Here is a 10,599-nt window from a genome sequence, read left to right as displayed (position 1 = left end):
GGAGAAAACATGCTTTGTACAATCCTCATCAATGCGATGCCTGAACATTCCTACATTTCTGGCTATACTGAATATCAGGTATAACTAGGAAACAACAAAGGTGACAGAATACATAGAAGCTACAATAAACGTCACATCGTCACATGGCAATTGGGTATGCTGGTGCTGGCCCTGAAGAACCCATTCTTAGAGCAGAATTGTCACCCCAGACCTGTGTGCCTGAGCTCCTCACACAACACCGGCAGCGGGTTAAGCACACCAGCTTGGAGTTTAACACAGTGAGCAGGGTATTTATTGCCTTGGGTAGACACGCAAAGACTTTCCCTGGTATCTCAACTTTGAATTTTAATTATGGATTTCAAAAAGACATCTTTTGCACAGATCCATAACCCTCCAGAGAATGGCTGCTTGCATTTTCCTTTACATGAGAATAGAAGTCATTTATTTATATTAATATATGGCTGGCAAAATAGCTCAGGAGGATGGCTCTGTTGCTCTTTTTGTTGAAACTTTGCCACTTGGTGGACAGGTGTTTACTGTTTTTTGGGCCAAGGAGAGGATATGGAAAAAGAAACATGAATTTGTAAATAGAAATACAGTCATTCAGTTAGAACGAGTCCATATTCTGATTTCTATTCCAAAATATGCAGAGAAGTAAACTGTATGTAGCAGCACATACGTTTATTTGCAGAGAATAGAAGGTGAATGCCTTTGTGAGTTTGCTGCTGTTTTCCATCACATCCCAAGCATGTCAGTGACATAAATTACCTGTTTGATAGATGTATATGAGCCACTACAGCAATGAAATATATACAGAAAGAGCAAAATAGTAGCATTAAAAAAGAGTCTCTTATACCATAATACAAAGCACACTACCTCAGCAGAGCCACTAACCTTTGAAAAGAAACAGAAATGCACTGTTTTTCTCCACACTGCCTGGAGATAATACCATAATTCACACCATCAGCTTTCAGTCTATAATTGGTCTTTGTCTTTTTGAACAGTCTATCAGGGATTGCTACAGCTATCGCATGCAGTCACAGGAGGATAAGAAAAAAAATATTCTCAGTTTCCTAAACATCCTCTATTTTCTTCCTAAAAAGTCTCAGGAAAATGGAATCCCAAAGAAACAAAATTAAAACTGTCAAAGAAAATCAACCTCTACATTTACTTTACATTTCCATACTGCCATTACTTTTTAAGCCCTCCCTGGTGACTGCTACATTAGCATGGATTTACTATTAATATGAAATATATCATATAAAACTGGCTACAAAGTTTACAACAAAACCTTTTTGTTTGTAGTATACTTATTCTCAGATGTCCTTGTCCCTGGTAATATATTTAGAAGGCTTTGTTAATGTAGTTCAAGGGGTAACTTAAAGATTGAACCAACAGAATTCAGGAAGAGATTGTATCTCAAAACATTAAACACATTATTCCTAGATAAAACACAGCTGGTTAAAATAATAATAATAAAAATGTGGTTATTTTCTGTTATAAAATCAGTTTTCATTTGATAAAGACAAAAGTTGTCATGGTTTGTGCTGAACTGGCCACTGGGCAACCAACAGATGCTCCCCCCTACCTCTCCTCAGAGAGGCAAGAGAGAGAGAGACTTTTGAGTTTAGAAGGAACTACTTTAATAAAATATTAATAATAAAATAAAAAGAAAACAATTAAACATATACATATACAAAACTGTATCAAGCTCCCAGGATGACAATCACGTCACTGGCTGGCACTGAGGAAGTCCTAGACTGGATTTGGTGATGGGCAGCAACCAGATTCCAGATCTGGATTCAGGATCAGGATCAAAGGCAAATGAACAGAGTCCTCCTCCAACGCCAGCCATTGAAGAAAGAGAGATGACCCTTTGATCTCTCAGCTTTTATACTGAGCATGAGGCAGATGGGATGGAGCACCCTGTTGGTCAGGTTTGGGTCACCTGTCCTGTCCACTCCTCTCCGCAGGTGGGATCCCTCTACGCTTTTCCACTGCGGATCCTCCAACGGGGCACATAATACATTTAGCTGCCCTTGGCTGTTACAGCAATAAGCAGAAGCAAGAGCACCTCTGCATACCATTTCTTGGCATCAGCTATAAACATAGGTCTTATTAGTCTGAGAGCAAACAGTTTCTGCACAATATGCTGTTAATTTCAGTAGTTAGAAGAGGACTAGCTAAAAAGTAAAGTTACTGAACAAAATTGGTCCTGTTTTACCTCAAACCAGGACAAAAGACCAAATTACAGCAACTATTGAGCAGCTTTAAGTTCCATACCAAGTAATTATCTAGTAAAGGTATACCAAATCACCCAAGACTTTTTTGATTTTTGCAGTTATTACCTAAGAATCAAATTTATCAGGCAGTTTCTTTTATGTATCATCATAATAGATCTTCAGCTTGAAGCGTACATCCTTGCTATACCCTAATGGGTTTTTTTTGGCTTTTTGGTTTTGGTTTTCTGGGTTTTTATCTGGCACAATTGAGGTTATCTATTAAACTGTGGTATCAAAGAGCAACTATTTTACATAAAAGTGATTGAAAACAACTCTTGTCAGACGTCAAGAAGTCTTTGTCTTATCAAAGTTATTTCAGACAGACAGGAGCCCAAAAAAAGCTATATTTTAATAAGTAAGTGCTACAAATCAGCTAATTAAAAAGTGCACCAAGAACGTTTGTAGTGATTTATAACCAGTTCGTGTCTCCAAAAGCCTTTGACTGGGACAGATAATTACTGCAAGAGTTGGTGAAGGCCAAAGACAGTACAGTTCATGGCATGATTTCAAATTTTCTTAAAAGTAATTATGTCACTTCATATACAAGACAATTTGATTGTCCTATCAATTACTTAGTCTTCAAGGAGTCTCTGAGCCTGGGAAAATAAAACTTTAGTATTTTAAATTAAACTCTAAGCCTTCAAGGCTTGGAGGGAACAAAGAGAGAAATTCTGCATGTCTTTTAACAAGTTTGGAAAGAAGCTTCTAGCTATTGAAACAAAGTTTTTAATAGCTTTAAACGATGTTCTTAATTTTTTGCCACGTAAGTATCTAGATGCATTTTTAAGACCTCTGCTCTAAATCTTCTACTTTAATAGTTTTGCTCTTTTCAGGAAGACAAATGGGACAATTGTCAGAAAAGTTTTTGTGCTGCAAACCGCAAAGTTTGCACCTTGCTATAACTATACAAGTAACAATAGAGTAGCTGCTTTTTTAATTGAGTATTTCAAGATGCCTTTAATCAGCTGTTAGGGAACTTGGTATCACTAACATTTTTAGCAATATCAGCAAGAAATGATTCTAACTGCCCTATAATGTACAGTATGTGTGTTCTGATCTTTTCTTTTTCTCAAGTGCTACAAGGTAATTTCTGGTTCTTTTTCTATTTTTTTTTTCTTTATTGCCACAGAGCAATCAAAACCGTACTTAATGGAAACATAAAAAAAATCTATGAAAGGCTGCCTGCCACCCCCACATAAAACTTTTAAATAAGACTAGTTCTTCCAAAGCCTCTCTTATTTTTCGGCTGCAATGAAAAATGTTTTTAGATGGCCCTTGTGTTTACCTAACAGTGCAATTACACTTTTGTGGTAGAGTTGTTAGCCTTTTATTTTCCATATTTCTGAACACCCATGTAAACTGAAGTGTTACACAAAGCAGCCAAGGGCATCATAAGCCGATATTGTATATAGGAGCACATACTATAATATGAATCTTAGTCCCCGGAATTTAGACTTTGACTTTGTGGGAATGCATATGTATTCTCTAAAGTTCAGTATCACCTGTCATAAGAACTGTAAATGCATCATGGCTCTCTACAGCTATCTGAAAGGAGGTTGTAACAAGGTGGGTGTTGGTTTCTTCTCCCAAGTAACAGGTGAAAGGACAAGAGGAAATGGCCTCGAGTTGCACCAGGGGAGGTTTAGGATGGATATTGGGAACACTTTTTTCACAGAATGCATTATCAAACATTGAAACAAGCTGCCCAAGGAAGTGGTGGAATCGCCATCCCTGGAGGTATTTAAAAGATGGGTAGACATGGTGCTTAGGGACATGGTTTAGTGGTGGTTTTGGCAGTGTTAAGTTAATGGTTGTACTCTATGACCTTAAAGGTCCCTTCCAACCTAGATGATTCTACGATTTGTCCTCTGATCACACATCACATCACATCATAATGATCTAATTCATTGTTATCACACACCTGATTAATGCAGGTGTAGCTGAGAGGCTGGTGAAAGCCACTGTTTCTGAAGAGTAGTCATTTGACCCTGTAACGCTTCAATACAATACCATAAAAGCTGATGTTTAGGAATACAGACAACATTACAAAACCCTGTTTAAGTCTATACTATTGGGATATAGTATATCTGTAGCATTATAGTATACTGTAGCATTCCCAGTATCCCATAGCAGTGATTCATACCCGATTCAGGGACTCATTATTTGGTTTCTCCTTTACCAACTGCAGCTGACAGCTTCAACAGCTCCTTAAAAGTAGCAACCAAGTCAGTGAATTTTGACGCTTGGAAAAAAAGGCTGTTCCCCTTTATAACTGTGGAGTGGTGTCATACAAATTAGAACAGGAAATAAAGGTCATGAGTAATCAAATGAATCACACATTTATTACAATTTTAAGCTACACGTCCTTAAGTCCTCATTCTGTATTTGCATTGAGCCACAATTTCAGAGGCAGCTCTCAGAGGGCTGTAGAAGGAAATACCATCCCTTTTCACTGTCTCTTTCCTGTGCAGAGTACTTAACTATCATACTTTCAGAAAATATCTAGTTATATGGATTCCAGAGTTTTGCAATGGATTTGTCCACAGTCACTGACCCAGGAAGGCTCTCCAAATTAGACCATAATTTTTTACAGGAACTTGACTCTTTGCATGAAATTTAATCATTAAAAGCTTTTAGGACCTATGATTCACTTGAAGTCTTTTTTCCTTTTGTTGCCAAAAGAAAACATTCTTCCTGGTAAACTAATAAATCACATTTTTAGTCTTGGTAATGTGTATACATTCTGTAGCATTATGCATTTTGGAGAACCATGAAATCAAAAGAATTATAACTTTGTTTATGGCCCTATGCTGTTTACATTTGCCAGAGATTCTTAAAGGAAAACCTGTCAAAAATCACCTTCGCTGCTACAGTCTGCAGACTCAGCTGGATTTTACTAGAAGCTGAGTATGCTCAACAAAAGAAGAAAACACTCAATATATTTCAAAATCAGGCTCTGGGTATGTATGCTTAAGTTCTTAATGCACTTCTGCGAAAATCAGTGTTTTTCTCTTTCTCTTTCATTTTCAGAAGATTCTCTCTTCACCATTCACCAGAGCTAAATTATTCACTGGCAATTTCGGCATAATCAAAAGGATTCTGAAGAAAGAAAAGATCACCGTTCTAAACTGTCATTGTTACCAACAATGGGGTACTCAGGCTGCAAAAGTTAGATTGCAGTACTTCAAAATGATCACCTGTTCTTTTCCAAAAGTACACCAGAGAAGGAATGATGGGACAAGCAAATCTGAATGCAGATTTTGAATAACCTGAAGTGTGGCAGAGTTCATATGTAAAGTTAAGGCTCAAACTTACAGAAAATGGAATTGGTTGCAAAAATCATATCTGGCTTTAGATGGCATTTTTCACGGACATTTAGATTCTTGTAAAGTTTAATCTTGGCATCAGGCTGACACTATTACAAGAATTATAAGCTGATAATCTAATATTATATGGACACTACTTACTTCCTAGTAGAAACAGAAAATTGCATAAGGGATAAATAAAAAGTCAGTAAACACCCACTCCACCCCCCCAACTAACACAATTTAAAAAAAAAAAAAAATTAAAGAAAATCTGAAGTATAATAGGAAACATTCAGAACACTAAAATTATTGCTAGTCTCTGCCAATACCCAAACAATTTTGTAAATGTGTTATTGCGGTTCAAAGATTTGTTTGATGCTAAACGTTTTCATATCCCACACAATTCCATTTAATGGAGCAGATGATGTAAGAGATTTGATGCGTGTGTACATACAATAGTTAGGGAGTAATGACCTCCTTTGCTTCTGTTTATCCTGGTAGCATTCTGGAAGTTACACTTTTATCAGCTCTATCTGCAGTCCCTGTTGGGCACTTTCAGTTAGGGAATACTGTACTCAAAAACAGAAAAGCAGAGATAGAGGGAGATCTGCAAAATTCTTTTGTCAAAGAATATGATTTTTCGAAAATGTTTAAATTTTCATTGTCTGAAATTAATATATAATATTTTTACCTAGAAAAGAAAGCAAAATAAACATTCTGTGACCCTACAATGCTTTGAGTATAAAAGTGAATTATGTAAGTTAATCTACATTTCTTCTAATTTCCAGATTTCATTTTCCCTTTTTTACTCCCAAGTTCCAGATACCGGCATAACTAAGAGACTTTCTTTGAGTTATCACACAGGTGATAACTAAAGGGTTAGTTTTGATAGACAAAAAATGTTACCACATTTCAGAAAAAAAAAATAATAAATTCAAAGAATTCTGTGTTCTGACAAAAGACTAATTTAGGAAGAATTTTGGGAGAAATTTAGAGCAAATAGTAGTTCTAGCTTTATATTTCCTCCTTTTACCTATATGAAAGTGACCAATAAACACATGTGGTGCTAAACACTTAAAGCGCAATCAAGATTGTGGTAAATGAAAATGAAAATTTTGGCATTTACAAACCTAAGCTGATGCATGCTAGGTTTTTCTTGTTATGAAAACAAACAACACAAAGGAGGTTGCAATGATCTTTTTAGTTCAAATCCGATTTTTATTGGTTGTTTTTTCTGCTTGCAATCCCTAGTCCAGAACCATCTTTTCACCTTCCACCATTTTAACAAACATTATGGAAGAAGCAATAGAGTATTTACGAGGTTCATGTCTGAAATACTGCAAATGATAGATGAACTATTGCACATATGTAGCTAATGCTGGTATTCTAATTCTTATGGACCACAAAATTCATTATGTACTTATAACAGGACAAGTACTCAGATTTGAGGTTCCTTCTAAACAATTGAAATTGCATTGCAGGTATGAAAGTCTTTTCCCTAGCTTTTTAGCAACTTCCAAGTGTTCTAAACTCGAGAGTTATAAAATGTACAATATTTAGAGCTAATCAAGAAATAAAAAGGACTGGGTGTCACAGACTGACATAGGAACGGGAAACTCATTGGAACCATCTGGAACTCTTGAGTCCAGTTTCTCTGCACCAACCATAACAGAGAGATCTATTTTTAAAAGAGCAACTATTTCACAAAAGCAGAAAACCTACTTGTGACTCAAGTACAGAGGGAAAAAAGTGAGATTGAGATGAAGATCATTAGAATGAAAAATTCATTTAAGTGAGAAGTTGTCAGTGATCTAAGAAGAATTATTATTTTCCTTTTGAAAAAGCGCTGTGTTTAAGGAACACTGGCAGAAAAAAAGCAGGAAATAAAACAGTATGGGCAAACTCAAACTCTGGATTATCCTGAAAGAGAGAGTTACAGTTTTGACTTTAGAGCACATTTTCTCTCTCTTAATGACCACTCACTGTTGCTATAATGGGTAATGCCTAAGAAGTCCACCTTAGTGGACTGTCTTTATTAATTACACAGAAGTGTATCTGCCTCATTAATGAGAGATGAGAATGTGTTGTTGGGTTCTTGAAGATGGTGAATTTGATATGTGGTTTAAAAAGCTTTAAAGAGCTTTAGAGTTTAAAAAACTCTAATTCCAGTGCTAATAAACAGGGGCTTTATTTGTTTGGGGGTTTTTGGGGGGGTTGTTTTTGGCTGGTTTTTTAACCATGGAACAGTACTATCAACGCAGTGCCAGTAATAGAGGAGATAAAACTGGTTCTGTTTGGACTTTGGTGTTATCTAATATGTTTCCCTGGGACTAAGAAAGGTATTAAGGAAAATAAAAATGATACCAGAGGCTCTAACGACTGAACTGCAAATGACTTGTTCATAGAGTTATGAAAGATGAATCAACCAGCCTGAAATAAAAACATTTCAGTGCTCGTCTGTGGACTGATGTCACCATTACAAGTAGTTTCCAGAAAATTTTTACCCACAACATAGCAATTTTATGAAGCCAATTGCAGGACAATTTATACATCATATATAGCTCAATTTTTGCAAAACATATTTCAGATGAAACGTCAATCACAGCATGCTAGTCAGCGTTCTGAAGGAGGAACTCAATCTTCATATCTCAAAATACCGCAAGGAAAGAACAAAGAAAAATGGATGGGGAAAAATAAAAGAATAGGAATGAAATTACACAATGGATTATTTTTCTTTTCTTCATTTTCTATATCTCCTTTGTTTCTTCTTTTTTCATGTTCCCTTCTTTGTCCCTTGATTTTTTCCTTCATCTTGCTGTTGTATTTTTTATTAATAGCATACTATTATTGTGCCTGAATCTTTCCAAGTTCTTTCTGGGGGCTGTTTCTCATAGCAAATAAAAGATAAAAGCTAGCTGTGTTGCACATTTCTTCTCTGATTTCTTTCATGTTTGGACTTTCTTTAGAAAATATTAATAATAATGCTAGACTAACATCTCCATCTTGTCAATTCTTTGTCTAATTATCTTTTTTCTCTGACTTCAGAGATCCAGAAGTCCAAACTGATGTCTTGCTTTTTTAAAGACTGTATTTAGTTCTCTGGCCATGAATCAATTTTAAATTAAAACAATGAGTTTTGTAGTATTGCTTTCAACTGCAAAATGTTAAAAGACTTTGAAGACTTCCAGTGGCAAAGCATGACCCCACAGAGCACAGGTTCTCATCTGTTGCATTGAAGAGTTCTTTGGAAATGTCACATAGTACTAAACCATTATCACAAACCCTCTTATTAATACTAAAACCACTTAGGAGAAAAAGGGTGAGTCTCTGAGTTTTCTGAGTCAAGCTTTAATAGGAAAGGGAATAGAATCATAGAATCATAGAATTGTCTAGATTGGAAGAGACCCTTGGGATCATCGAGTCCAACCATCTACCCTACTCTACAAAGTTCTCCCCTACACCATATCCCCCAACACCACATCTAAACATCTCTTAAACACATCCAGGGATGGTGACTCAACCACCTCCCTGGGCAGTCTATTCCAATGCCCGACCACTCTTTCTGTGAAAAATTCTTTCCTAATGTTCAGTCTAAATCTACCCTGTTGGAGCTTGAAGCCATTCCCTCTTGTTCTGTCATTAATTACCTGTGAGAAGAGACCAGCACCGACCTCTCTACAGTGTCCTTTCAAATAGTTGTAGAGAGTGATGAGGTCTCTTCTCAGCCTCCTCCTCCTCAAACTAAACACTCCCAGCTCCTTCAACCGCTCTTCATATGATTTGTTTGCTACGCCCTTCACCAGCTTCGTTGCCCTCCTCTGCACTCGCTCCAGAATAAGTTAGATATAAAATCATAGACATGAAAACAATTTTTATTAGAATGGTAAATTTTAGAAAAGTTCTGGTAACTGTGACCAAAGCTAGATAAAATGACTAGTGGAGTTCTACGGGAAAATAAAACTCATCGGCAGAGGAAGTGGTGCACTTGATGTAATAGATCAATTTCTTATTAATATACATTGCATGATCCATATGAACTTACAGAATATCTCAAGTGTTAAACTCAGAAGCCTTGGACTCCCATTTTATCCTGTGCCTAATTTATGTTGTGAATCTCAGTGTATGCAGTAAAGTTTCAAGGCAGAGTTTCACTTTAGTATTGCCTCTCAATAGTTAGTCACTTTATGAATGACAAAGGCAGAAATTGGTTTGCATGTATAGAGTATAAAGAATACAGATTTTGAGAACAGATTCTGACATGGTTTTAACATGCACTTGTGTCAGTTCTTCTGGAATGAAGGACCCTCAGTTTGCTTGCAAGCTTTTACCTGTACTCGTGCCACAACAAAATGCTACACACTAAGATGCCCTGTCCGTATAAAACAAGGCACTGTGACAGAAGTTTTTGGCATCTAGTATCAATCACAAGTGGGTTTAATTCGTAAAATATACAGTAAAGTTATGCTCTTTTGATTGCTTAAGCCTAGATTCACAGATCTGTTTGTGTCAGGAGAAATATTTGTTTTTCTTCTTTGTGCTTTTATTTCCCAATTTCTTCCCTACATCTCTGTCACTCCCATCTCTGTTATCTCCGAAAACTTTTCTGACATTTTTTGAAATATGTCATCACTAAATACGTCAGGTTCAGCACTCCTTTTAATATTGGTGCAGCAGTTTGCACGGAAGGGCACGCAGGAATGCCGCTGAGGGTGCTGCCAGTTCCAGAGGTGGATTCACCTGGGAAGAGAAGCTCAGGCATGGTCTCTACTCGCCGGAAAGCCATGTCCTCAGCACCTGCCAGAGTAGATGCAGCAACACAGACAGTGCTCCCTTGGAAACACACAGGCGTCCAGGCCTCAGTCTGCAGGGAGTGTCACAGCTTTGCACTACTAGCAAGTGGTAGCAGTAATACCTGTGTGAGGTGTGAGCAAGTGGATGATCTGCTGAGCCTGGTGGCAGAGCTCAGGGATGAAGTTGAGCGACAAAGGAGCATCAGGGAGAGTGAGAAAGAA

The sequence above is a fragment of the Vanellus vanellus genome, assembly GCF_965231255.1.
Source record: "Vanellus vanellus genome assembly, chromosome: 2".
NCBI classification, from domain to species: Eukaryota; Metazoa; Chordata; class Aves; order Charadriiformes; family Charadriidae; genus Vanellus; species Vanellus vanellus.
This window is presented reverse-complemented; position numbering follows the sequence as displayed.